We start from the raw sequence: 27,507 nt of genomic DNA, 5'->3' as shown, positions 1-27,507 counted from the left end.
CAGGACTTCTGGCCTAGTAAATCTTGAAGGCATTTTTCAGTGAGTGCACACATTAACTGACAAGAACAAGACAACAGCAGAGCTGAAATCAGAATTTTGACATCATTTCCACAATAGCGACCAATATTCATTGGTAGTAATAGCACTATTTTCCCACTGTAACCCAGTTTAGTTGAACAGTTTTTCCATTTGGTGCTGAGTTGTGGATTTTAACATAAACCTCATTGTTTATAGGAAGCATACGGGGGAAAAAAAGACATCCTCTATTATTGCTTAACTCAGTAAAGTACACAAAAAAACATTCTTCCAATCAATTTCTATTTGACTCTAAACAAGGGAAAAGTGGAGATGAGTGTAAACAAAAATGTATTAGTGTTAATACTGCCTGTTTATAGCTTGAAGCATTTCCCTGTGTATAAACATAAGCAAGTAAAGGAACATTTTAAAGAGATTTCTTTATTGAGTTATATTTAATAACAAACCAGCATAAAAAGGGGAATCTTATATATAAAAAAGTCTGTAGTTACTCTTTCAGCCATAAACTTAGCTATTTGTTGGAGCTTGAGCTGCAGTACTCACATCCTCCCACTAGAGGGGTGAATTGTTCCTAATGAATACACCTGCAGTGTTTGGGGAGGGGACAGCTGAGGGCTGATAACTTAGCAATGATACTGTGGACTCTAAAAATGGGGTGACCTTTACCATAGAGAGATTTTAAACATCCGGGATTCATGGAAATACAATCTATTTTGACATGAAATGATTTAGGCTATGAATGGGAAAAACAAAATTCACCATTGTACCCAAGAGGTAGCAAAAGGTAACGACTTGGCTGCATGATGACACACGAAGACAGAGCAAACAGGGAGGACTCAGTGGTAATTCTGAGTATCAGAGGAGAAGCTCACTGAGAGCCTCAAAACACTAACGGCTTCTACAATTGTTTTGCAGCAAAAGAGTCATCATAATTTTTATACAAAACAGGATTAATTAAGAAAAAAATAGACCTAGGAGTACAGCAGGAGATTTTCTACTAAGTTTGGGTAAGAGGAGGCACTGCTGCAAATTCTTTTTTGCTGTGAGCTCATACCCTATTTGCTACTGTCTTCTCCAATGACAGTAAGTCTGACTGCAGCAGAGCAACCTGTTGAGGGAACAGGAATGCCATAAGCTGCAGGACTGGCCAAAAAAAAAAAAAAAAAATGTATATGAGTGTATCCTGACCACCAATGTTTAAGAAAGAAAAGCCAAAAATTAGTTTTTCACATTCTGGCAAAAGGAGAAATGCTTTAAACACATCTCAAGGTATTTCCGGTCCAGTGCCTTGCATTGGCTTCATGGGCACAGCATGTAGACATCATTTTTGATATTCTGATATTGAAAGAGATGCAAAGATATACAAATTAACAGAAAGGAAGCAGTTCAAAGGAGGCATATTATTAAAGGAAAAAGCTGTTCCAATGTGAGAGTTTGTTCTCCAGTAGTTTCCAGACTTCACAAATGTGTCTAAGGGTCCCTTTCTTAGGAGACTCCACATAGAACTCGTCATCAATAGACAGTCCTTTCAGTGTGTGGCAGGGGACAGTTTCTGATACATAAAGAAATACTCACTGATATTCAGAATAGCATTTTAATTTGTGAAAAGCACAGATATGCACCTATGCGCGCGCACACACACACACAGAATCGATCTTCTTTATTCAGATTTTGCCCATGTGAATTCACTGACTTGTTAAAACTGATTTAAAACCCCCAAATCAAAACTCATGGGATTTTTAAAACTATTTTTGGTGAAGATTTGAGGTGTTGATGTTTCTGGCTGAAGCCCAACAGGATGATACTGCCTTATTGTTCTCATACTGTATACACATTTGTTTTTCACACCTTTGTTATTTTTTGGTGATTTCACCATTTAAAATGGTTCCCTGGCACAATGCTGAAATCCCAGCTAGTGTTCTTAAGTGAAAGTTCTTAAGTGCGGTTACTGTGTGCTATGAGAAAATAAGTGTATCAGATAAGCTTCATTTGGGCAGGATTCAGAATGCTTCTCGCCCTGAGTTCAATGTTGGCATGTCAAAAATAATATTACATAAGGCGTTTTTAAGCAGAGACACATAAAACATTATTTTGCATTGATGGTTTTATAAAAAACATTGGGACCAGAGGCTCATAGGAACCTAACTCTGTATTTCCCCTAGGAGCAATGGTTCAATATTTGTTAATTCGGTGTTGGTGGAGGCTTTCTAGAACATAACTACTGTGAATATTGAGAATCACACAGATAGGTAGATGAATGGCTGGATGGATGGTAGGTGGCTAGCTAGCTAGACAGACAGATAAGCAGAGGGAGGGAGGGAGAGTAAGAACAGATAAAATAATTGTAAATGTGAATATTAAAGTGTTCTTTGTTCTGGAATAATCATCTCGACTAACAAGGGATTTATCTTAATATTTGCATTAAAATAAATTTTAATTGAAGTAGAGTAGATCAAATAATCCACAAAGACATGAGAAACAGCAACTGCAACAAAATAATAAAGGCTGCTTTGAGATTATTATGAGTTGTTCAGTGTCTATTTCTTGGTTCAATTTAAAAGATCCCCTTAGATATTAGCAGTGAAATGTCAACAGAGAACAGAGAGAAAGAAGCTAAAACACATAAGAAATCATGTTTTGAGAACAGAGATTTGGTGTGATGAAGATGTATCTGCCCATAGCACACACTTGAGCTCTAGGCCCTGGAGTCTATTCCGGGTCTGCCTATTATTACAAAAGTGATCTTGAGTGATTTATAAAAAAAACAAACAAATGAACAAAAAAACTTCAGCCTCAGTTTCTTCATCTGAAAAACGGAAATAATAATATCCATTCATATAGTTTCCATGAAGCTTATATAACTTATGCAACACACATAGCATAATGATTATTTTTTCCATGAGCATTATTTTACTTTATTCTTTTTTTCTAATGTAGTGAGTTTTTTTTTTTCTCCTGTCTCATGCTCAAAGGAAAATGAGACTGATTCTCCTGATTTCATTGATTTGTTCTATTGTGTGTTGTTTTGTTTGAGTTTCTACATCATTTATTTATGCCCTAATCTTTATTATTTCCTTTCTTTCACTGGTTATGGGTTTTTTGTTGTTGTTTTATGATTAAAACTTTCTATTTATGATCATCATTTATGGTTCCGGACACATTCCTGATCCTCAGAAGTTCTGGACAATTCCCATGTGGGTCCTTTGCCAGCTTCTGTACTCATTTCCTACACTAGCTATCTGGAACAATCTCCAGTTTTCTCATGCTTCCACCCTATCACTTCCTCTACTCCTCTTTATACATGGCCCAGATGCCTACTCAGAGAAAATAAGGACTTTCAGAAGAGAATTCCCTCAGCTTCCTTCCCCTGCCCTCTAGCACAGAATTACATGCCTCCACCTCTATGGTTTGACATGTATCTTTTATTAGGTTCTTACCAATTTGTGGGATGTGCTAAGTGCTTTACATATTTATCTTATTTAATCTATACGACAGCTCTTTGACGTAGTTATGACCCTTGCTGCTCCAAATGTGCTAAGTTGAAGATTTTAAGGCTAAATTGGGGCCCAAAGTACAAGAAGTCTGTGATAAATTCCTACATGTGCTGTGGGCACAAGAATGGGCTTTGGGCATCTCTGTCCTTGCCAGTCTCCTAATGAAGCTCTTTATTCTCTAGTAGTCCCTTGAATATTGGCATTCCCGTGCTACATAGTAATGTCATGTGTTTCCCCTTTACATGTTTCTCCAAGGTTGACTCCATCTACTCCTAGGGCATCACTTTCTTGTGTGACAGTGATTTTAATTTCTACACCTTTGGACCTAGCTTCTTTTCCTCTTAGGCCAGACCTCTGGTTTCATGTGACTTTCCCAAGCATATGACCCTCATCATATCAAAAACTGTATTCACTATTTGACTTTCTGGACTTACCTCTCCCCCTTGACTGCCAGTTCTTTGGGTAGCATGACCATCATTTGATGCCATCACTGATGCTGGACATGTGGACTCATTCTTAAATTCTATGCCTCCATTGTCAATTCCTCAGAAAGTCCTGTTGGTCTGACCCAGCAATAACTCTGAGATCTGTCCTCTCTTTTCTATTTCTCTACTATTAACTTACTTTAGATTCATGTCATTTCTTACCTGGATTATTACCATGGGCTTCCAATGAGCCTACCAGCTTTTTATCTTGATGCCTGCAGTCCATTCTTCCCAGTGCTGTCAAATGTGAATCTTTTTTATAACAGAAATCTGATCATATCACTGCTCTGCTTAACTTCCCACAATGCCTCTTTATTGCTCTTGCATAAAGGAACATCTCTTTGCCTTAGCAAACAAACGACTTTCTGATCTGTCCCTTGCCTACCTGTCCAGACTTTCTTCTCATCATTTGCCCTGTATGCTCACTCTTTTATTTTGGGTGCACTAAACCACTTCCAGCTACTTAAATGTGATGACATACTGTCTCTTGCCTCTAAGACTTTATACTTGCAATTCCCACCTTCAGGGACCCCTCTTCATACTTTAAAATATCAACTTGAATACTGCTTACTCCAGGAAATCCTCTTTGAATAAAGCCCCTTACAATCTGTGTTAGGCATATCCACAATATCCCATTCTTAACATTCTTATAGCACTCACATCTTATAATGACCTATTCACTTGTCTGTATCTCTCCACTTGAGTTCATGTAGAAGCAGCTACAAGGATTCAGCTGTAAATAGTTTAATAAGGATCTGAGTCCAGGAAACTCTGATAAGGGAGTGAAGAAATGAGTCAGGGGATGGAAGGAAGCCGATAAAGTATACATCATTAGACAAGTTACCATTGTTGGCAAAAGGAACATAAATCAGCTGAGGAACCCTAGAAGTCATTGTCAAATATATGTCTCAGAGTTATTTCATGGAAGAGTGAGGGAGCTGGTTTATTTATATACCAATGCCCACTTGTCACTGGTTTGAGGGGCTGTTGCTAATGGATTGAAGGTGTGGGGGGAAAGAAGATAATTCTCAGGCGCCTCTGGCTTGCTATACACACAAGACCTCAGCAAAAAGATAAAGGTGCTATGAGCAAGAGGTCAGGCTGGTGCACACAGAAATATAAGACCTGAAAGCATAGAGACAGACAGCTGACAGCCAAAGCCATCTTCCCACCAGGTATGTGATAATCTACCTGAGAACTGGGGCCAGATAACCGAATGTTCAATGCTGCAATATTACCTTCCCCTAAGATAGCACATGCGGTAAAACTTAAGTGTGGATTTTAATCCAGTTTTGTCTGACTTCAGATTCTGAACTCCTTTGCCCACCCTAGGCAGCCACCCTTCCCAGAACAGAATGAAAATGAGGAGTGGAAACTCAAGCTCACAGAATAAAATGGGTATTCTGTGTGCTTTAGGGATGCTGAGATATGCTTAGAGAATTTCAGCACAGCTTAATTACGTGGAAGGAACTAGGTTCTTTCCTGTGGGATCACAAGAAAATAGGAAACTGGATCGTCTTCCAATATCTTGCAATCATCTACGCATGTTTGTATTTGTATGTGTGTGTGTGTGTGTGTGCGCAGGCACATGTGGTGGTAGGGTAGGCAGATACCCTACTTCAAGAAAATTTTCGATAAAATGATGCCCATTCTATCAACCCTATTTCTTTTGTCTTTTGCCAACTTTACCATGACCATAAACATTTTTCTGGAATGAAATTGCTTATCAGAAGGGAATAAACCATAGTTTAGGGAAAAGAGCAATCAATCCATGGTGTCAAAGGCATGGGTTCTATACCTGACGGCATCGAAGTCGCTGTGTGATTTTTGGATTGGGACTGATTTTTTTCCTGGCCTCAGTCTCCTTATCTACAGAATGGACAGGTTATCTAGGGACTTGATTATATGAGAAGCTGTCAGGTTCCTTCTAGATTTATGACTGCCATGCCTTAAAACAAATGTACGCAGGCAGTTGCAAATGAATATTCTTTTATTTCTTTTTCTCCAAATGAATTCTGTGACAGTTTAGTATTTACTTTTTAAAAGAATCTTTGCATTTTCTTTGTGATGACTAAAAGTAACTCATTGATATTCCAAACAGGCCAGTTGTTAAGCCTTTATTTCACAATATGACCCCTTGCACATTAATAGTCAGAAAACTAAGACTTAAATAAATAGAAATTACTGTTTGTCCCAAGGATTAAAGGAGAACAAGTTTGTTATTGTCAAATAGTTTTCACAAAGAATATTAGAAGGCCATGCATAGGCTTTATATTGGAACAGAAGAAATTTAATTTTCAAAATTAAGGTCTCAGAAGAGAATGCTGAATGGTGGGAAAAGTACATATATTAATTTATAATTATATATATATTTATATAGTATATAAAGTATTTAAATAAAAGAATACTCATATGTAAAGAAATATACCCAATGAAGTGAATATTCTGGGGGTTCAGATATGACATCTTTTATTTGTCTCATTTATTTTTAGACTGTAGAATAGTAATGAATATTTAGGAGACTCACAAAAATTATTGTTGATTATTGATTGATTTTGTCTGATGCTGAGACCAAAAAAAAGTTTCTGTAATAAGTCTACAGATTTTTAATTTCAGTGTATTGAATTAAAAACAACTCAAAAGTAATAAAATATAAATTTAGTCCCTAGAATAAGCAAGGACATACATGTTAGATTAAAAATATTGAAATGCAATGCCAATTAGAGAAAACCCTTCCATTTTCATTATTATCCTTTTATTTACTTCATGTATTAGAGATGCTAAGTTTGCTCTTAGGTAAGACCCAATCTTCTGCAAGGTCCACTTCCCCGTATTGTTTTCTTAAGTTTGCATTCCTTTCTCAGAAATACTCAATAACTATTATGTTTTAAATGCAGTAGGAGTTCCCAGCTAGACATTACATGCGTTCTTGCTTGGTAAACTGATGTGTAGGATCCATCATTTGAAGCTGATATGTCTTTGGGTTCTTTTGGCAGAGGGGAGCCCTCCCTGGGAGAAAGAAAGATAGGGAGAACATGAAGATGGCTGTTTGAGGCACTAATTTCTGCCTTGGACCCTAGAATCTGTTTAAGTGTTGAAAGAGAAGAAATATAGACAGAAGTCTAAGGCAATATCCTCTATCAGGAAGACCTCTTCCACTAAATCTGCAGTTTTCCCACTCTTGGGTAAAATTATGCCTAAAGCAAGTTTAAGTGTTTGGGATCCTTCCTGTAGGAAGCATTCCCCTACATCATCCCCATCTTCTGACCAGAAGAGGTATTTCTGTTATTCACTCTATAATGTCCTACACTTATTCATGGCATTTATTACATTAATAATTGACTATCAGGGTCTTGCTCCAAGACAGCAGCAACCATACTTATCTTGTTTCCTGGTATATTCTCAATAACCAACATGATCCTAAATTATGTTTGTTGAATGAATGATGAATGGCCTCATCTCTTGCCCAGAGAAGAAAGCCTATCAGGTGAATGTTTAATTAATCTTTAAACATTTCAAAAGCAGAGAACTCACTTAACTTGTAAATAGGCCATTTTGATATTGAATATTTTATCATATTAGAAAGCAAAGAAAGGTATAAAATGACCACAAGGAAGTAAGTTTTATAATATTTTCATGCTTTTATGGCTCTAGTAGTGCTTTTCCTACATATGGACATGAGAGAAATATTTTCACATTTACCATAAAGTACAAGTACAAGGATGTTCATGAGAAACACTATTCATAAAAGCAAAAGACTAGAAACAACCAAATGTCCACTAATAGGATAAATAAATAAATAATGACATATTTATATAATGAAATATTAAACAGCAGCAAAATAAATAGACTCAGCTACATACAAAAACATGAATTAATTTCAATAATGGGATATTGAGCAAAAGAAGTCCCAGATGACAACGTGCCGAATAACACTCTTATAGTAAAGTTAAGGACTAAAGTAAAAACATATAATTGAGGTATATCTGTGTACATAATAATAGAATTTTGGAAAAGAAAAAACAATAATAAACACAGGACCAAGGGAAGTTCTTTTTTTTTTTAAAGATTTTTTTTTATTTATTCATGAGAGACAAGAGAGAGAGGCAGAGACACAAGCAGAGGGAGAAGCAGGCTTCCTGCAGGGAGTCTGATGTGGGACTCAATCCCAGGACCCCGGGATCACTCCCTGAGCTGAAGGCAGGTGCTCAACCACTGAGCCACCCAGGCATCCCCCAAGGGCAGTTCTTACATCAGAGAGTGGGGCAAGAGGGCATGGGGAGTTCTTTAATTCTTAGGTTGGATAGTGTGTTCACAAGTGCTCATTTTAATACTGCTAGAGTTAGATGAATGAATATATCATGAAAGATGAATAAATGAACAAATGAAAAAACAAGCAAATTAATAAATGAGGACCATATGTATACTAAGTGGTAGAATCTACAATGAACCAGGTTTTGTGATATGCAAAATTTTGCATATCTAAGGCCCATTGGGTGGAGAAAGAATTGGAGGCAGAGTAGGAATGTAGGATGGACAAACCAGTCAGGAGGCTTTTTCAGTGTTTCACACTGAAAATTAGAGTGAATTAGGGATGATGAGGTTTTTGCTTTTTTTTTAACTTTATTTGCCAATATTTGATTATTTTTCTGATGGACACCAAGATCAAGTACCAGTCCAGTATTCAATAACCATCTTTAAAATAAGCAGAAATTTCCTGAAACATGGCCTTACTCTGCATTCTTTTGGTTCATTCATTTATTCATTCATTTGCTTAACTTTATTCTAGAAATATTTACTGAGCATCTACTACGCCCTATACTTAGTATACTGTCACAAAGAAATTTATAAACCTAACTCCTATGAAATGAACTAAGCTTCAATCTCAAAATAGGAAGAAATCAACCATTATTGTCATGGTAAATGCTTCAAAAGTAGAAGTAGGGCATATCTACTCTGGGACAATTTTGAATGCTTCCAAGTAGAAGCTAGAGATTAAAACTAATCTTTGTTACCTGAGGAAGCTTCTCTGGTGAAAGGATGCTAAAAGATATGTAAGTGAAAATGAATATATTCCAGATAATCAAACAATGTTAGAACACCTAGAAATGAGAGAATAACTCATTAAATGAAATAAAATAAGTCTGGCATGGCTAAAGACAGAATAACAAGAGACGAAATTGGTGAGGTAGGCATGGTCATATTGATGAAAGTCTTGGAAATTATGCTATGAAGTCTAAACCATATTTCAAAAGAAATGGAATTCCATTCAAGTTTTATGGCAGAAGTATGATAATGATGGATTTCCACTTCTTAAAGATCACTCTTTCTGACAGGTGGAAAAAGAATTAGAGGCAGAGTAGGAATGTAGGATGGAGAGACCAGTCAGGAGGCTTTTTCAGTATTTCACTAAAAAGATAATGGACACTTTGACTTCGGTATTTGTGATGGAGACAGGAAAAAGCAGTCAACTTTAAGAGATACATTAGAGGAAGAATATATAGAACTTAATTTCTATTGTTTTTATTCCTCTTGTTATGCTCTTATTATCTTATCTGATACATGTAAATACTTCTTATCATGCTTAAGATTCACGGGGTTTCCTGAGTCTCTGTGTATTGGTTAGGGTCATTAATACTAGCTGCTATAACAAAAAGGCCCCAAAGTCATTGGTTTAACACACTGTTTATTTTATTTCTTCCCTCTTGCTCATGCAAACTTGAGTGCAGGTGTTCCTGGCTTACTGGCTTTCCTGGGCTATTGTCCTCACAACAAGAACTGAGGGATCCAGGTTTCTTTGAGCTTAACATGCCATCATCAATTTATCATATTTGGTGGGGAAAGAGAGAGGGAGGCATAGGAAGGGGTTGAGAGAGACTGACGGAAAAAGAGAATGGAGGGAGGGAAGTTGACAATGGGAACTGCCCATCTATTCTTCACTATAATAAACGGTGACCATCTCCTCCTTTTACATTCATTTGCTGAGAACTTGTTGCATGGCATGGGAAGACCGCCTGTGTGGCAATAGCAACTGACCATGAAAGTGTGAGCGTTTCACAGCTATTAACCCTTCAAATACTCTCTTTCACTCTCTCTCTTTGTATTCTCTCATTTCCTTTATATTTATATGACCTCATTATTGTCCATTATTTTTAAAACTGTCTTTCATATTTGAAAACTCTTCCTTTTTGTGCTGAATTTTAGGTAATTTTTTTCAGATTCCTTCTAATTTACTAATCCTCACTTCAGTTGTAATTAATCTTATATGTAATACCTTTGTTGCCTTTTTGTATTTCAAGACTGTATTTTTATCTTGGGAATTTCTATTTTTTCAGTTCAGATTGTTTTTTATTTTTATGTGGTATTTTAATTTTGTGTCTTATATCTTTAAGAAATACTTATTTAAATTTTGTTTCTGAGGATTTCAGTATCAGAAGTCCCTGGGAAGTCTACTTCTACTGCTTGTTGGTTCTTCTGACGTTCATTCTGGGAGCTTGTTTCTCTTAGTATTATTAATTTTGGATTACGGACTCTTGTTCAAATGGTTGGGTTTTATTTTTAGAAATTCTACAAGCCTTGTATTAGGGCAAATTTCTCCTGAGAATATCTATGTTTGCTTCTGCTTAGCATTGTAGGATTCTACTCACTTGATATCATTTAATTCGAAATGTGTGTAGTTTGTAAGATCATATAAATTATACAAATAATAATTCCAATTTCTCTTTAGGGATAGCTTGATTTGTATAAATTCTTAGGAGAAACTTTTGTTTTTATATAAGTCTGGGCTAAAATATATATGTTGCTCTTTGCTTTCAGGCAGACTTTTTTATGGTCTACACTTTCACCGAACAAATGGCTCTTTGAGGTCTCTGGGTTCCAGCTACAAATCCTTACCTTGAGAGGACCCAACATCATTGACATACAAGTTTCTGGGTGACAAGAAATTCATACATGCCGTCAACATGATTTCATCATCCACTTGTTTCCTTGTTTTCAGCTTCCTTTAAGACCTTGTACCCCTACAGGCACTCTTTTTACTTGTAAAATTAGCTGCGTACTTCCAGATAACTGTTATATTATAATTCAATACTCCTAGATGTTTCATAACAGAAAAAAAATTTCTAGTATTTAGTTAACCATGTTTTCAGGTATGGTATTTCTTTGTAATTTATCAGCTATATAGAATACTCTCATAAATGTACTCCCGTCACTTTATTTGTGTTGCTGGCTGCTGAATCTGAGTGTTTTTTCTCCTGTTCTAAATCACTGAGCAGTGTTTCCCTTTTCATGCTCATCACAGTACCTCAAACTCATTATGTTTAAAATAGTATGCCTCATGTTCCTCTCTTCCCACCTTGATGTTCCCTCATCTGTTTTCTGCCTCATTCTCATACCTAGGTCCAGTAATACAAGCTCAGTTCTGCTATGGTCTTTGAGGTTATCTAGACCAAGACACTATGCATTGCCAGAAATCTAAGCCCCACTATCCAATGGAAATTAGAATTAAGGTATATTTCCCAGTCTTAGGATCAATAATAGGTCATTGCTAATGAAGGGACATTAAAGGCACTCCTGTGAGCTAGCCGAAAACATTGAGTTGCATTTTCTCCTAGTATTCTTTGGTAACACTGAGGAGGGGATAGGTAGAAGGACCTCCTTTACCTCAACTAAGAGCCTTGGTACTGCCAGAAGGAGTGATAGCAATATGGGAAGTGCTAGCAATGTCACATTCTAGCAACAATGTCAAGGTCAAGTTGCAAGGCAGAAAGGCAGCAGATTCAGGGTAGCAGGTAGGGATGAGATTGGCACTAGTAGCTTTATCAGAACTTGAGTGGATGCCAAGAAAATCACATGAGATACTTGGGATGCTGCCTGAAGAAGAGAGGGAGTTAGAATGCTTTTATCTTTAGAAATTATGTTGAATGGAAATTCAGAGTCACAGACCATATTTATGACCATTGCAGATGTTCTCTTTCAGTCTGGAATAGTAAGAGTTATCCAAATATTACTAAAGTACACTTTGAGAGGAAAAATGGAATGTAAATAAATAGAATAATACAAATAACTGCTATAAGAATATCCAGGGCTGGAAATGTAGTCTATGGGTCTCTAGGAACAGAGAAAATTGATATATTTTATCCATTTCAAGATGTAATATGAAGAATTAAATTACCTGCATATGAAGGAACTTGATTTGGGATTCCTCACACTGAGACAATTTGAAATGATAGTCAAAGTAAGATTTTCCTAAAACAACAGTCTGAGGACAGAAATGATGGTTCTGTAGTGGCAAAAAAGAAATCTAAAATATCAGTGACTAACTCAACAAAGTTTATTTCTTACTCAGGCAAAGTCCACTGCAAGTCTGGCAACATTGTAGGGCAGCCTTTCACAACTCAACTATTTTTTCAATTATGCCAAGGACATTACATATTATTATCATTCTAGATACAAGGAGAGAGGTCTATTTGCCTTCATAGATTAAAGCTTAATTGTCTCTTGGGGCTTCAGCTGAAGGGCAAATGTCCTGTTACTAAAGCAGCCATCAGGCTGAGGAAGATTCCATCATCTTATGCCTTTATCATCTGGAATACATGACCCGTTCAGCCAACATAGTAGAGAAAGAGATAGCTGGAAAGGTATTGACCAGTTCTTTTATACTTCTCATGTCATATCTGACCACAACCACTGGCCAGATGTAGTCTCATGAATCCCTCCAGTTGCAAGAAGGCTGAAATTTAGAATTGAAGAAGAACCAGATATTGATGCACATTAGTAATGTCTATCAAAACAAATTATGGAGGTTGCCAAGGAATAATGAGGTCTGTTTTGATTTAAGAAGGGAAAAGTGTCAGATATTGAATGCTTTTTGAAAGAATCATAGGAAGGTAATTCTTTAAAGATAAGGTAATTTTCCAACCAAAAAAAAAGAAAGCAGTCTTAGGTTTCAGTTGTATACTAGGAATAGGTAATATTGCTGAAAACTATTAAAAAATAGTCTATAAAACCAAATTTTTAGTTATGAGTATATAAAATATCAGTTTAAAAATATATTCCTTGGGGAGTTACTAATCAAAGAGCATACATTTTCAAGAAGTAAGTAGAATAAGTTCTAGAGATCTGCTATACAGCATCATACCTATAATCAACAATATTATATTGTATACTTAGAATTTGTGGATCTTATGGTAAAAGAGTAGATCTCATGTAGTGTTCTTGCAACAATAAAGAAAAAGAAAAAAATAACAAGATACATACAAAAATATTATCAACAGTTATTTCTTAAATGATAGAATTATTTTTTCCTTCGTTTCTCCATATTTTTTAAAATGTGCATGTACTAGTACATATACGATATACCACCATATGCAATACTATAATATATATACATCTAATAATATACATTACTTTCACAAAGTAAAAAATATATATTCAGAATACATATATACATATATTCTTGACCTGTATGTTAGAAGTGTGCAATAATCTTTTAAAATGTGGTTTAAAGTTGGTTTTATTTTAAAACTTTAAAAATTGCATTAATATTTATGCATTAGGAGGCACCTGGGTGGCTCATTTTTTTGAGTGTCAGCCTTCGGATCAGGTAGTGACCCCAGGGTTCTGGGATGGCCCTGCATCAGGCTCCCTGCTCCCTGGGAAGCCTGCCTCTCCCTCTGCCTCCCTCTCACTCTGCCTCCCATGAACAAATAAATAAAATCTTTAAAAATATATTTATGTATTAGAAAACATAAGTATAAAATATAAAGTGAAGATACATTTATATTTGATCTTATTATGTGAAAATTCAATTTTTAAAACGTGGAAAGTTTAGATTTGTATATATAATTTACCCAGGATCATACAATGGTTACGTGACAAAACCTGATGAGAACCTCATTTAATTCTGGCACAAGAATCTTTGCTCTTTCCATTATACCACATATGTGTATAAAACTTATGGAAATATATAATTTCCTTTAGTAATAAAGAAACTGTGCTGCTCAAGTGAAATCATGGAAATAAATTGCTTCAATAATGTTTAACACTGTATTAAAGGCAAATATTACTCACATATTCACATATCCCGTTATGATAAGTGGCCTAATGGGATGCATAGGGGTCAGACACAAGCCATTCTGTTTGTTTGCTGAGTTAGCATTTTTAGAAGAGGATGCTTCAGTGAGAGACAATGAGAAAAGAAAGGAGAGAGGAAGACAAAACTAATCTTTTCAAAAACAGCATAAAAAGGTTTTTCTTTTTCTTTTTCTTTCTTTTCTTTTCTTTTTCTTTTTTCTTTTCTTTTTTTTTTTTTTTTTTTTTTTAAGAATTGTGAGCACAGAGGTACCTGGGTGGCTCAGTCAGTTAAGGGTCTGCCTTTGGCTCAGATCATGACCCTCTTCCTGGGATGAAGCCCCACACCAGCTCCCCTACTGGGTGAGGAGCCTACTTCTTTCCCCCCTCCCTCTACTTGTGCCCTCTTCCTCTCTCTCTTTCTCTTTCTCTTCTGCTCACTCTCTCTTTCAAATAAATAAATAAAAACTTAAAAAAAAATGTGAGCACATTAGCTTGTTTTGAACAAACAATCTAGTCATGAGAGCCAAAATGTGGTGAGATAGGAATCTGGGGATCTTTGGTGAAACAGTGAGGGGAGTGCCTATGACCCACAAAGAAGAGGAATAAAATGTTGCAGGAGACTTATTCCAGCAAAGATGTGAAAATAGATAGGAAACAGAGCAAGGTAGATTGACTATATGAATTAGGATATTTTCGGTCATATGTAATAAAAATCTCAATATTAACCCATTTAAATGAAACAGAAATCTTTGGATCACATAGCTGGCTTCTTTCAAGTCTTCCTCTGGCTACTCAGTGAATGACCAAGACTTGGTTTCTCTCTATTTCTTTTCTCCACTTAATCAGTCTTAAGTTCATGTTCACAAATGCTATTTCCTTATGGTTCTAGATGGGTGCCTGCACCTCCAGGGGCTGCACAGTGTGTGCATGCAGAAAAGCAGAGGACATCTCTTCTCTCAGTGGTGGAACTGAAGTCTAGGACTTCATTTTGATTGGATCTTAAGTCCTGTACTCATCCCTGAAACAATATTGCTGTGGCCAGATGACTGAGGTTTCACAAGGCCCACTTCTAGAATCAGGAAGGAAGTCAGCTTCCCTAAAGCATTGGGCTGTGAAGTGGAGAAATAAATATCTGAGCCCAAACTAGGCTACTGTACCAAGAACAGGGATGAATGCTTAGCAGTCCAAAATGTCAAATGTTAACAATATGGGAGCCCTGGGATGAGGACCTGGACCATGATAAAGAAAGCGGAAGATGGAGTTCCATAATGCACCAATCTAGATGATGGCTTGAAATAGGCAGTGACAAAAACACTGGAGGTAGTGAAGGTAGTGATTGATAAAGAGCATTCGGAAGCAGAAAGGGTACAGAAGATAACCATGTCCATTTGGAGACTGTCAGATATGTCACCTTGAAGAATATTGAACAACAGTGAGAGCAGGTAGCAATAATGCTTCCATTGGCCTACCCTTTTTAAAGTTAAATGTCAATTTTCTAAGTAAGTGAAGTTTTCAAGTGACAGATTTTGTAAACTTTTTTTTTTTTTTTAAAAACATTATACAAATGAATTACCCACCTCTCTGACTTCCCAAGAAAAGTGTATTTGGATGTAATTTAAACTTTTCTCCATGATTCAGGGCTACCAATTCTAAGAAAATAGGATATTCTCTCTCTAAGAGATAAGATGTTCTCCATCTGGTGTTTGTTTTCCTGTGATTCCTTCTACCTCATTACCAAGCATCAGCTTTCTCTTTTTGCACCTGTCTTGTTCAGTGTCCTTCTCTATTTTTCTGTCTCTATTCTGGCACACTGGGAAAAATTAATAGCCATGCTTGTGGAAATTTTCTGTTAAACGCTGTCAATAGTGAAAAAGGGTCACAAGAATGGGGTTTAGGACAATGAGACAGTTACTGTGAATACTCTAAGAAATATACTAGCCTCCTTCAGATTCAAACCTGTCATTGAAGACTGAGATCCCATAACATTTGTGGCCAGAGAAGAGAGACATCGAACTGGGGTAATAATGATATATTTTTCACTGAGGATATTGCTTCTTTCGATAACTATATTGGATATGAGGAGGGCAATCATGCCAAGGATGGCATATAGGGTTTAGGGGAAGAAACGAAACAAAGGACCATCTGGAAGAAAGAGGCACCCCACATTTCAAACATGGCTTTGCTGCTTGCAAACTGTGTGACCTTAGACTAGTCACTCATCTTCCCTAAGCCTGTTTTCCTCATCTGTAATATGGGGAAAATAACCAGGGCTGCCTCGTGGGAGTGTCAGGGAGATACAGCGTATACAAAGACATTTTTAAAACTCATAGCCCAGGGATGCCTGGGTGGCTTAGTGGTTGAGTGTCTGCCTTTGGCTCAGGGTGTGATCCCAGGATCTGGGATTGAGTCCCACATCGGGCTCCTTGTGGGGAGCCTGCTTTTCCCTCTGCCTGTGTCTCCACCTCTCTCTCTCTCTCTCAAATAAATAAATAAATAAATAAATAAATAAATAAATAATAAAAAAAACTAAAATAAAACTCATAGTCCATAAAAATGTGAGGCACGATGTATACTCTGTCACCAAGACAGCACAGTGGTTCATGGCACAGACACAGTATGACACAGACGTGTTAACATCATCAACTTGATTTTCCTTACCCATCAAATGGGATTGAAATAGAAACTCTCTATTAGGGGAACGGGGGTGGCTCAGTAGTTGAGCGTCTGCCTTTGGCTCAGGGTGTGACCCCAGGGCCCTGGGGTAGAGTCCCACATGGGGCTCTACATGGGGAACCTGCTTCTCCCTCTGCCTGTGTCTCTAATGATTAAATAAATCTTGAAAAAAGGGAAACTATTGGAATTGAGGTGAGGATTATTTGAGTTAATACATGTAAAATGTAAAGCTTTCCTAGTATTTCTACTTCTTTATTGTCTCACACGTGATATCAAGTGGTACTTTTGGCTCTTCCAAGTGAAGCAACAGACCTAAATCCATAGCAGCAGGTGCGTGTTCTTTTCGGTTTCCTTCTTTTCTACTTACAGACTCCTCCCCATGTTTCAGAGATCAGAATCCACCAGCTATTATGATTTAAGAGTAGAAAGAAGTGGCTAATCAATTTGTTTGTAATTTGCATGTTTTCAAATCCATACTTAGCTGGGAATTGAATGTAATGTTGTTTAGTCTTGTATTTTTCACCCACTTGTGAATATCCTGATTTAAGAAGATGCATTTCAGTGGCCCTTTGCAGAGATGAAGTAGCCAGGAATCAGATAACCCCATCCAGAGTGCTGGTTGGGAGATGAGTGGAAAAGTAAATTACTCAGGAGCAGTTAATTCTGCCTCTACTGCTTCAAGAGGGAGGGAAGACAGGGCCTTAAAGGATGGTTTCCAAGGCCAAGGATAACATGTAGGCTGTAGGGGAAAAAACAAAACAAAGATACGCTATAGTATCTGTCAGACTATTTCCATTATCCTGCTTTCATCTGATCGGTCTTTCACTTAGGGGCTTAAGTTCAATTGTCTCCATCTTCTTATTAGGGGGGTCCACATAATGACTCGTCTCTGGCCTGATGTCCCAGCATCTGCTACACGTTTCCTTCAACTCCAGGAAGCTGCACATCAAGAAGGCATCATCATTATGGTAAGGTCTGTGCTGCTGCTGCAGCTGTGTGACATGACTACCCACATTCCTCTATTTATACAGTCAAGCTACTATTCAGGATCCATCTCCAGTTATTCCTTCCCCTGTGTATCCATTCATCACATACTGTTGAGAGTCAGTTATATACCAGACACTGTTCCAGGTTAACAGAAACACAGCAGTCAATGAATGCCCCTCATAAAGTTTACATTCTCAAGTAGAAAATAGACATAAGTAACAAACACTGATCAAAAAGCCAACAACTGTTGGTATGGATGTGGAGAAACCGGAACTCCAGCACACTTTTGACGGGAATACAAAATGGTGCAGCTGCTATAGAAAGCATGATAGAGGTTCCTCAAAGAATTAAAAGTGGTCATTGAAATCAGCGTCTTGAAAAATTTTGCACTCCTTTGATCACTACAACACTATTCATGATAGCCAAGATGTGGCAATAACCTAAATGTCCACCAGTAGGTGAATGGATAAAGAAAATGTGATATATACATGCAACAGAATATACTTTTCAGCTTAAAAAAAGAAATTCTGCAGTATGTAACATGGATGAGTCAGAAGGTAGGTTCCAAGTGGATAGTCCTAGGAAGACAGATACTGCATGACTCCCTTTGTGTGAGATATCTAAAATTATCAAATGCATAGAAGAAAAGAGTGGAATAGGGATTTCCAGAGATGAGGGGGAAGGAGAACTGGGGAGTTACTAATCAATAAGCATGAAGTTTTACTCAAGCAAGATGAATAAACTCTAGATATCTACTGTACAACATTATAGTATAATGAACAATATTGTACATTTAACACTACTGTACACTTAAAAATTGTTAAGAGGGTAGACCTCATGTTAAGTGTACTTATCAGAATAAAATAAAATTTAAAAGTAATAAACAGATCTAAATATAATTATAAATTGTGATAACTGCTATGAAATGTTAGGTTTTCTATAAAATATTATCTTAGGATCAGGTGGGCATGAAAAATTGTACGAAAGACATGCTAATTTGAAGAAACCTATGAGGCCTCCAAGTTAAGATATAATAATGTTCCATAGAAAATGAAAAGAGGGATCCCTGGGTGGCGCAGCGGTTTGGCGCCTGCCTTTGGCCCAGGGCGTGATCCTGGAGACCCGGGATCGAATCCCACATCGGGCTCCCTGCATGGAGCCTGCTTCTCCCTCTGCCTATGTCTCTGCCTCTCTCTCTCTCTCTCTGTGTGACTATCATGAATAAATAAATAAAATCTTTAAAAAAAAAAAAAAAAAAAAAAAAAAGAAAATGAAAAGAAAGAAACTGTTATAAATGTGAAAGAAAAATGTCAAGATGCAGAAATTCACCTTTAAAATTTGTTATACCGAAGGCCCTATTTTCTTCGATCTATAGAAATGTAAAAATCACAATTCATTAAGATAGAAGTTAAAGGCAGGGTATGGGTTGCTTTATGGAGAGATTCGGTGCAAGTGCACGTTAAGTCCTTTCTCCCAACTACATTTCCATAAAACCCCATACCCTTTACCTGGTTTTCTATGCTTACTCTACCCACCAGCCCTGTCACACAATTCTTGAACTTCAAAGTGTATCATAATCATCTGGAGAGCTTGTTAATACATGACTCAGCGCCCACTTTAGAGGTACTCTGGGGCTGGGCATGGATATTATACTTTACAAAGCTTCTCAGGAAGGGTGCCTGGGTAGCTCAGTCCTGAAGTGTCTCCCTCCAGCTCCAGTCATGACCTCAGGGTTCCTGGATCCAGCCCTACATCAAGCTCCCCGCTCAGCAAGGGGTCTGCTTTTCCCTCTGCCTCTCCCTTTGGCTTATGCTCTCTCTTTCTCTCTGTCCAATAAATAAATAAAATATATTTTTTTAAAAAAAGGCTTCTCAGGAGCGTCTAATTAATTTGTCAAATCATTCACTCATTTATTCAACAAATATTTTTGGAGTCTTTGATGTGTGCCAGGCTTTGTCATAAACAAAGCAGACAAAACTCTTTGCTTTAACCTAAGTGTCCAACAATAGATGGATGGATAAAAAGTCGTAGTATATATATGCAATGGAACATTATCCAGCTATAAAAAATGAATGAGATCTTATCATTTGCAACAACATGGATGGAACTAGAGGGTATTATGCTAAGTGAAATAAGTCATACAGAGAAAGACAAATGCAATATGATATTACTTATATGTGGAATCTAAGAAGCAAAGCAAATGAACGAAGAAGCCAAAAACAGAGTCATAAGGACAGAGAACAACGTGGTGGTTGTCAGAGCAGAGCACGGTGATGGAATGGGCAAAATAGGTGATAGGGATCTAGAGGTACAAACTTCCAGTTATAAAATAAATGAGTCAAAGGGATAAAAAGTACAGCACAGGGAATATAAATAATATTATAGTAGCATTGTATGGTGACAGATGGTGACTCATTTATTGTGATCATTGTGTAATATATATAATTGTCAAATCACCATGTCATACACCTGAAATCTGAAATTTGATTTAAAAAAAAAAAAAAAAAAAAGGAAGGAAGGATCCAGCTCAAGATGGTGTCCTAGGAAGACCCGGAACTCACTTCCTCCAGGGAACACACCAAATTATACCTATTTATAGAATAATTCCTCCTGAAGAAGAAATGAGGGCCCTGGGAACAGCTTCTGCATGACAAAAGATGGAAAGAATGGCTAAAGAGAACAGCAGGAGAGAGGAAGACACAACACACTGTGGGGAAGCCAGCCCTGCTGGAGCCTGGGAAGGGCAGTGGGGGGGGGGGGGCGGGACGTGATAGTGATGAGGGTCAGGGACAGATCCCTCTTTCCTTTTGGACAAAAAAAAAAAAAAGAAAATAAAGAAAAAAGGCTGTGGTTTAAAAGGGCAACTAGCATATTAAAGAGACAGCACTAGAACTCCACTAAATGGAGCTGCCAGGAAAGCTCTCCCGCGGGAGTAGGAGAGGTGTGCATTCCCTGGCCCCTTAAAAATGCAGCCTGGAACAGGGTCCTGTGGCCATAGCTTTCTGCCTCAGTGAGTGCCACCAGCCCCTGAGTGCTGGGGCACAGGGTAAAAAGAAAATAAAGTAAAAACTTTCAGGTTTCACAGGGTTGATTCCTGGGGTGGGAGTGGGGTGACCGGTGATAAAAAAAAATATACAAAAGTAATACAAAGCTTAAATGTGATTGCCTTGCAATCAAGTCTGCTCCCGTTAAATAGTATTTTGCTGTCATTGGGTCTGTCCTAAGCCAGAATTTTATATTCTCGCGTAACAAATATAAAGTTTACTGTCACAATATTCTCTAAATGCAAAGTGCAAAGATATTTTTATGTCTCTATAACTGAAAAAAAAAGCCTAGTTCTCAAGGCCCTATTTCTCCTGTTGATGAAAGCTGAAATTTGTCAATTCATGATCAACCTGGAAGCTTCCATTTTAGATGAAGTCTTTAATGCAGGATTCTTCTCTCCTCCTCTTTCCTTAAGCTCTGTAGCAGAATTTACCTATCATCTTGGCAGAAAAAAGGGTAGTTTGGTCTTGGTGGCTTCTGGGTTGGGCCCTCTGCTAGTGAATTTTCTCTGTTCCCATTGTTTGGGCAACACTGGGCCAGGAGCTCGCTGTCTGCACCTGCTGTCTGCGCTCCAGCTCTAGCTGACACTGGTTGTCAGAGATGCAATAAAAATCCCTGGGAATTTGATGGGGCACCATGCTTAAGTAGTTCTTCCCAAACCTATCACAGCACCTGCGTGGGAGATCCACTGAATCTCCGTTTTAACCATTATCTCTGCCACCCTGGACACGTGGGCACTTTTGTTAAGTCTCTCCCCTGGGGAAGGTATCCTTATTAAAAAAGTAGGGAGGTGATCATTTTTGAAGGCTAATTTAAAAAAAAAATATCTTAAGTTTTCTGAGTCCAAGATATTGATTCTCAGATGTCCTCTGGGATGTTTCATAAAGTAGGTCAGGCTCTCCTTTGTGAGGAGAACGCCCACAAGTTTGGTGCTGTTAGTGAGACAGTGCAATTACAACATCATCTTTGCAGGTGGGATCTCCCAATGCTGTTGGAGAGAGTTTAGATCTAAAGTTTATTTTATGTGGCAGGTATGAGTAATTCCCAGACCTTACTCAAAAGAGAGAAAAATACATTCATGTTATATTATTGTGACCTATCAATAACTATAGATTGTATGCCAATATAACTGAACAAAATTATATTTATTATTTTTCCTCAGATAAATATAGCTAATGAATAGAGTATAATAGGAAAGACGAATGGATTTAGACATATGTTAAATCAAATTACTTACAGCCAGACAGGCTATTTTAACCCCTTCGCCCTATTAAATTGATTGTTTATTTGAGCTGAGAGTTTTTGGAAAGGTTTATGCTCATACGCAATTGCCTGAAATGGAAGTTCCCATGTGAGAAGTTAATTCAAGTTTGTAATTTTGAAGGCCCCTCAGATATAAAGTAATACTAGGTACTGGCCACCTAGCTTAGCAGTTTTCAGAGTATTGTCCGGTAATGCCTTTGGGTTTCTGACCCTTAAGAGAGCACAGTGAAGTGAAAACTATTTCCATAATAATAGTAACATTATTTACTTTTTTTCCTCTCTTATTTTCTCATAACAGTTGCAGAGTTTTCTAGAAGCTGCATGAAATGCGATGATGTCATTGCTTTGATGGTTAAAGGAATGAACACATATATTTTAGTGTTTGAAAGTTTCTGTTTTAATTTCTAGTATAGTAAATATTGATAGATATAATGCACATAAACAAAATGTTTTGGAATTCTCATTAATTTTTAAAAGTTTAAAGGGGTTCTGAGATTAAAATGTTTGAGAAATGATGACCTAATTCACTGAGTTGACACTTATCTTCTCCCCTTAAATTAATGGTGGTCATATATTTTCTGCGGAGCTGGTAAACTCAGGGCTTGTTGTTGAGAGCTATCTTTCCTTTCTTTCCTTTTCCATGCCTCTTCTGGACTGCATTGTTTTTCCCCAGCTTTTCGCCTATTGCTTGGAGCTTCCAAATACAAAATAAAAGTGGGATCTGAGGAAGAAATATTTTTCTGAAGAAGAAAATACGTTAATTAAAAAGAAATTTTAAAGATGCTAAATTGTTAAAACAGATATTTTGGTTAAGGTCTGTACAGATCAGGTAATAAAGTGAGATGTGGGACAGACCAGCAAAGAGAACTTTGGTAGTGTTCAGGGAGCAACTAGCAAACTATTCCACCCTTCACTTGAAATGTGCAGAAGGCTCGGGAGAATCAGGGAGATGGGAGCAAGATGGCTTTGGGAAGTACTGCGTTACAGTCCCATGAAATCCCCAAGGGTGAGAGGTGGGGTTACTTCACTCTTCACCTCAAGTCAAGAGAGAGAACCTTCAATGAACTGCTATGAGCCTCATGTGCTTTTTGAAGAGGATTTAATTAATGATTTGGTTTTCATCTGAAAAATCATCTGAGCTGGATTAAATCACTGCTGTCTCAGTGAATGGATGAAAGCAGAGATGTTAGAGAAGGAGATAAGACTTCACACCCCAGGGCAAAGAATGTGTAAGTGATTCTAATGGGCCAAACATGGACATGTGGATATCATACACACACACACATATACATGATATACTATATTATGAACAAAACAAATCTGGATGATAGAGAGTGGGTTTGATGTATGGAATCTTACTTCAAACCAGGTGGTAAGACAAGGACAGTCTGAGAAGGTGACATTTCATTTAAAGTATGAATAATAAGGAGTGAGCCATGCAAACATCTATGCTAAGAACTTTTAAGCAGAATGCGTATCCAGGATGTGAATGGGTTCTGCATGCTTAAAGACCAGACAGTAACCCAGTGAGGCTGGAAACTAGACTGACTGGTCCAAGATAAGATTGGAAATGGAGGCGGGGACCAAATCATGCAGGGTCTTATAAGCCAAGGTAAGACCCGTACAGCTCTACCGATGTGGTCTTCATGCTCTTTAGGCTTTATGGTAATTTTCCAAGCCATCAATGAATTTGAGGTTCCATATACTTTTTTGTTTTGGATTTTTCAGGGGAAGTCATGGAATCTATAATTTGATGGGGTTAGAGAAGGCTGAGTATGTCTGGCTCTTAAGTTTTATAAATATCCAGCTAATACCAAAAGTCCCTTAATAATGGTCCAAAACATTAATTTTAGCAAAAGCTATATTTACTAAATGAATGCCCTGAGTAGCAGTAGTGAGTTTTGGTCAAGGTTTTATAATTCCTACTCTGTTTTTATTTTTCTGATCACCATATTAGTTCTTGATTTTAGAAATTTTAGTATAATTTCTTACACTAGAAAGCATCCAATAGATTCCACCATGATTTAGAAAAATTAATGCAAATCAATCAGTTTCCTTGGTGATATCCTGATTATAACTTGACTTTTTACATTGGAGTTATTTTATCTAATCTTTTTGAAGGATTCGAGGCATTCTTCAGTAGGTATTATTTTAATCAATCAGCAAATATTTATTATGTATTCTTTCAGGTGATTTCTTTTTCCTTCTGGTGCTGCAAGGATGAGGACATGAAAAATAAATGACTCTGCCCCAGTTCTTTAGAGGATCTCTCTCATTCTGTTTGTAGGTCTTACATATATACATGTATGTATATATGTATGTATATATGTAAAATACATATAATACTTAATATATTCATATACTTTGTGTATTTATATATTACATATAAGCTAAAATAATTAAGTATAAGGATGTAAAGATCAAGGGTACCATGGTCAATAACATCCGTAGAACTTAGGAGAGAGAGATTTGAATAGACTGAAGAGACAATGGAACATCTTCTTTGAGAAGGTAAAATGTGGAACAGGACCTTGAAGGATGCTAGGCATTGAATAGATTGTGAGAGGGCGGAAGCATGCAATCATGAGTTGAGGTAAAGGATGAAGATCAAGTCATGTGGAGCTTATTTTGGAACACTCAAAAATTCAATTTGGAAAGGTGAATATATAGGTGAGAAAAAATGTGAGTAATAAAATTGGAGTAGGGGTTTCAAGCCAAAAAAATGTTGTCTTCACTGCTGTAACTATGAATATGACAGGATACCTAGAAGTTACCCTGAAGAAATAGTTTGATTCTGGTTGGAAATTCTTCCTTTCAGTAATATATCAGTCACTGTGAACAGCCTTTAAAATGATCAATCAGGATTTTCCATTTACCCGTGACCTTTCTGAGAAGCATGTTCACAAAATAACCTTTCACAGATTATGGGCCATCCTGAAGGACTGGCTAAATTTCATGGGATGTGCATTGTGGCCCAACCATCATAAAGTAATGATTCAGCTTTGGAATTCTTCAGGATTGTTTATTAGTGCCACAGATATTAATATCTGCTCCCATGGCAACCCATCCATCATTAAATCATGCATGAGGAGAAGGATGAAAAAAATTTTCTTCTTTAAAGTCAACTTATATCTCTTTAAACTCACATTTGCCAATGGACGAAAAACTCTGTAACGTGGTCACAGATTACAGGTAAATGATGCTCTTAAATCTACCTGAGAGGTAGATTTGAGGTGTGCCTTGCCCTGATTCTTGGTATTGCAAGTTCAGGCACTATGGTTTTCTTCTAATTTTCCTGCTGAAAATTAATTCCACTTGTCTTATCTTATGAAGAAGATTAATTTAGCCTCTAGTCTTGCTCTCCCTCAACCTTTTCTCTATTCTTTCAGCAGAATGGTCTTTCTCATATCTGATACAAATGCAAATATGTATGCTACCTCCTGTTTAAAATCTTCCCACAATTCTTGATTCTTTTCAGAATGGAGGTTAGATTGACCATGGCAAACAAGATCACCTCAGCAGCTTTCACATCTTGACTTAGTTTTACATCCACATGGAAGATTTCCCTGACCTCTTTGGTCAAGTGAATTTCATAGCACGATGCATTTTTCACAGTTTTAGCAGTGACCACAATTGTAAATTTACAACTGGTGCCATTATTGATAAATAATGACAGATAAAGTGAACAGATAAAGTGTCTATGTCTAGCACTAGATTGCAAATTCTACGAGGGCAGTGCTTTGAAAACCTATTCTCTTCTCAGTTACTGACACAGAATTCGACAAATAAGGATATAATATGGAGTTGTTGATATTGTTTATGATGTTGCATGCATGAATGGATCTATGACTTGTGCAGAAAATGTAGTCATCATCTATTATATTCATTGGATCATGGAAAAGTACCTTTGAAATTCTGTATTATAAATGTTTTTTGATTGATTGATTGATTATTTAGTTATGTGAGAGAGAGAGCATGAGTGGGGGCAAGGGCAGAGAGAAAGTGAGAGAGAGAGAGGCAGACTCCCCACTGAGCACAGACACCCACACTAGTCTCCATCCTAGCACTCCGAGATCATGACCTGAGCTGAAGTCAGACACTTAACCAAATGAGCCACCCAAGTGCCCCAAAAATCTCTCATTATTTAGATAGAAATTGAAACCTAGAAACCAAATGACTTGTTTAAGATCACACAGCTAATCACAGTGACAGAGCTAGACTTAGACTCCAGGTCTCCAGTAGTACTCTGATCTCTTTTTGTTATGTTAGAGCTCCTCTCAGCCAACCTCCTCTTTCCAGAAGTGCAAGCTGAGGGCCAGAATCACAGTGAAGTAGTGCAGGAGTTGGGTACCTTTGGTATTGGGTAAGTGTCTCCAACCTCCTTTATACTCAGGGGCCATCAAACAAATAGCCAAGTGTCAAGGGTCTGTGAAATTGTATTTGGTTCAATTCCTTCATGGTTCCATAAATTTTTAGTCCATGGTCTCAGGCTAGCCATTTCTAATGGACACATCATGGTCATGGAAGAACTTGGAAACTGAATCTGATTGGAAAATGGAATTATCCATCAGTCCCAATGATGGTAATCCAAGTCCAGCCTGCTCACAGAACAACAGCCACACATGAGAGCTTGAGGCTACTAATCGACATTTTCAGCTTTAGTTTATCCATCTCTGAAGCCATTACAGATGTTCTTAATTCTAAAATGTTTTGATTCTCTAAATGTTTCAAGGAATTATTCTCTTCCTTTACATTTCCTTTAAAATTTTTTTTAATATTCCTTTTTTTGGTCAATTTCCATAAACGTGTTGCTTCTTAATTATAGCAGTGGAGCTCAGTATGAACCAAACACCACTCAACGAGTCCCCCATTCATCACAATGTCCCATTACAGAGAGGGTCAGATCACCTAATGTCTTCACTCCGTTGGGTAGCTTGGGGTTACCCTTAGGTAGTCAGGTAGAGTAGCAGGTTGGCCATTTAATCTCCCCCCATTCTCAATTTCACTCCCTTTCTTGTGAACACAAAAGAACTTTAAGTGCTCTGTCCGCAGCATTGAAATGCCAACCTTAGTTGGTACTTTGAAAACTCAAAGCCTTTTACAAGATGAATAGCAAACTGTGGATGACAGCTCCTGTGGAGCTATTATTGAATTGCAGCCCTGATGACTGCATTACTTTGGATTTAGATAAAAGACTCCATACAAGACAAATGGTAGGAGGACATCAAACAAGACTGTGTCCATACAGTGACAGAAGCAATCCAATTGAAGAAGCTGTTGATTTCCCCAAGGCTACATACTATTTCTTCCTGAGTAATTTATATTAAGGAACTAAAGATTGTATATTCATCTTCTATTTATACTTTTCTCTAAAAATATGAATGTCCAGTTGTCAAATCAAAGTCTTACATTCTGCTCTTGCCTGGAAGAGAAATAGCGATATGGGAACA

General features: G+C 37.3%; 1 long non-coding RNA gene across 5 annotated transcripts in view; it reads left to right on the top strand.

Moving 5' to 3' along the window:
• The window catches only part of LOC140623083 (uncharacterized), a 252,763-nt gene that overhangs the window by 48,832 nt on the left and 176,424 nt on the right, over positions 1-27,507 (top strand). For all 5 annotated transcript variants that reach the window (XR_012022758.1, XR_012022763.1, XR_012022760.1 and 2 more), the window contains exon 3: positions 17,628-17,730. This is a non-coding gene — a long non-coding RNA (uncharacterized lncRNA). The remainder of the gene's footprint in view (positions 1-17,627; positions 17,731-27,507) is intronic.

Source organism: Canis lupus, chromosome 2 (assembly GCF_048164855.1).
Source record: "Canis lupus baileyi chromosome 2, mCanLup2.hap1, whole genome shotgun sequence".
Classification (NCBI taxonomy): Eukaryota; Metazoa; Chordata; class Mammalia; order Carnivora; family Canidae; genus Canis; species Canis lupus.
The sequence above is the reverse complement of the archived record's forward strand: the minus strand, read 5'-3'. Positions and strand labels throughout refer to the sequence as shown.